At 40.8% G+C, this 2644-nt stretch overlaps 1 non-coding gene across 1 annotated transcript; it reads left to right on the forward strand.

The window, feature by feature from the left end:
* Window positions 1–1698: 1698 nt before the first annotated feature.
* On the forward strand, window positions 1699–1770 carry TRNAG-UCC (transfer RNA glycine (anticodon UCC)). The gene has a single exon. It is a non-coding gene; the product is annotated as a tRNA-Gly (tRNA).
* Window positions 1771–2644: the final 874 nt, after the last annotated feature.

The raw sequence follows: 2644 nt of genomic DNA on the forward strand, positions 1-2644 counted from the left end.
AAGTCATATTCTCGCTACGGGACAAAAGCATCACTGGTGCATAATCTTTAACTTTGGTCTGGCATTTTACTCCGTACAACTCAGTGACTCATTGTGATTATATTTTTGCAGATGTGGTTGCTATTCTTGCTTATGTTGGTAGGATACAATATCAGTGGGATTCAATATATAAACGCCACGTCCCTTACCTCAAGATTGGTCTCATGAACTTTTGGTAAGCGTCATTTACAATTTGCATGTTTCCATATGCTTCTTTTTGTAGTTTTATTGCTGCAAGCATATACTAACATTTGTATTTGGTTGTAGACGTCACATAATTTTCTTACGTGTGCGTGAAGAGCACGTTGGTCGTCACTTCTATCATTTGCAATGCACTGATAATCTGTTCGAGAAGCTTCTTGTTACTTAGATACAGGTAAACCAGAGGCAGCAATGCTTGCAAACTATGAGGGAGAGCACATTCTTCTTCTCTCCTAACATTAATGATGATCATCATCATCTACAAGGTAGGGGCTGCGTTCTATTTTAAATTTGTTGTCAATGTATGTTTTCTGTAATACTATGTCACTAAAACACTGATTTTTATCGTAGATATCCAAGAAGCCAGCCTCATGACACTTGATGAAACGTGCTACCTCTTGAGCACTGTGTTGGTTTTTCCTTGAAGATGAAAGGGTGATGCAGTAAAATAGCGTAAGTATTTCCCTCAATTTTTGAGAACCAAGGTATCAATCCAGTAGGAGACTACACGCAAGTCCCTCGTACCTACACAAACAAATAAGAACCTCGCAACCAACGTGATAAAGGGGTTGTCAATCCCTTCACGGTCACTTACGAGAGTGAGATCTGCTAGAGATAATAATAATAATAAGATAAATCACTTGGTGAGAAGGGGAGGTTATTTAGCAGGGCACTCTAGGACGAACCGAGCCAAAGTCGTTGACGAGGAAGGCAAGGACGAAGACCAAGCTGAGGACAACCAAGAGAGGAGCTCGACTATGCCTCCACTCTGTAGAGCAACACCCAAATCTAGCAACGTAGGATGCAAATATATTAAGAAAGGAACCTACAACTAATTTACAGGACCCCCCCTTCTCACCTCATCGCCCAGCGAGGCCGCCCGATCAGGTGGAAAGAGAGGTCCTTCCCTACATTTTCCTCCATGTAGTTGACAACCATAGATAAAATGAACGGTCTACTAAAAAAAGAAGATATAATGAACGTTATCATAGTTCCTAGAGTGAATTCAAAGTAAGAGTGGGGAAACAACTTACGACACGTTTGGTTTGCCGGAAAAATTGCGGCTTTCCATTATAGCGGTTTGCAAAACCGTAGCTAGCGTTTGTCTCGCTTTCGACGTTTCCATAACAGCACTTTCTGATACAGCAATTCATAAAATCAAACCGTCCGATCGGAGGTGCTTAGAGAATCAGGACTTGGCTGCACCAACCAAACAAAGAACGTATTGCAAAAAAATTAATCTGAGGCGGCGTGTCTGAAAAACCGAATGTGTTACTTGGACCGAACCAAACGCGTTGTTAGTAGATGAGGGCATCAAATAGATATCTGTTTTTGCTAAGTTTGTCCATGTGCATTCCGTGAGAACAAGCGCAAAAATGTTAGCTGACTCATACTAGGTAGTGTGAAAACAGCAACTTCTTTGATAAATATACTTTCATCCAAACTGCTAGCAGCATTGCGTCTGTAGTCCAATGGTTAGGATAATTGCCTTCCAAGCAATAGACCCGGGTTCGACTCCCGGCAGACGCATTTTTTTTCTAAGGTTCTGCCACTCGCTTGTGCCATGACATTGATTTTTTTATTATACATGGAAAGTTTTTTAGAGGACACTCTGATTTTATTCTATCCATACTTAATTGTCCGTGTGTTATAATTTTCTTTGTTTTTACATTATTGGCTGATGTAGATATGTCCTCTGATACATCCAACCGATTTTACATCATTGGCTTATGTAGATCTGTCCTCTGATACATCCAACCGACCATTACAACTACAGGAACACAAGCATCACCGACACCTCCGAAAAGTTTAACGAACAGGAGTCCAGAACCCACCATAAAAAATACTTTCTCCGTTCATTAATATAAGATGTTTTACATATTTTTAATATAAACTACACAGACTGAAATAAGCCAACAAAAACATTAAAATACGTCTACATACATCCGACTCTGAAAAACGTTAGAATATCATATAATAGTGAATGGAGAGAGTCCTAAATTTTCATTTACAAGGCAAGATATGTAGATACGTACAGGCAATTATGAAGATCAAAGACTTGCTCCGAGTTGGCGCAGTTCACACAATTGGTGATGGTCGACCAACGATGTTCTGGTTAGATGTGTGGTTGGGGCCAGTCCCGCTAGTGGAAGAGTTCCCACGGTTGTTTGCCAATTGCCGTTGCTAGGGAACCAAATGCGCTGGTTGCTACCTACGGGAGAAACGGACGGTGGTGTCCTCAATTTCGGATAACTCTGGGCCGCATGGACACCTTAGAATGGAACCAATTGGTGGATCTTCTTCGGAATGCTACTCCTGCTGGAATTTAGTCTATTTTGGGACAGCCCAATAACTAGTTCAGAAATTTCTAAATAAATCTTAGAGGCTCACTTAGCCCATTTGT

This window comes from Triticum aestivum, chromosome 7A, assembly GCF_018294505.1.
Source record: "Triticum aestivum cultivar Chinese Spring chromosome 7A, IWGSC CS RefSeq v2.1, whole genome shotgun sequence".
NCBI lineage: Eukaryota > Viridiplantae > Streptophyta > Magnoliopsida > Poales > Poaceae > Triticum > Triticum aestivum.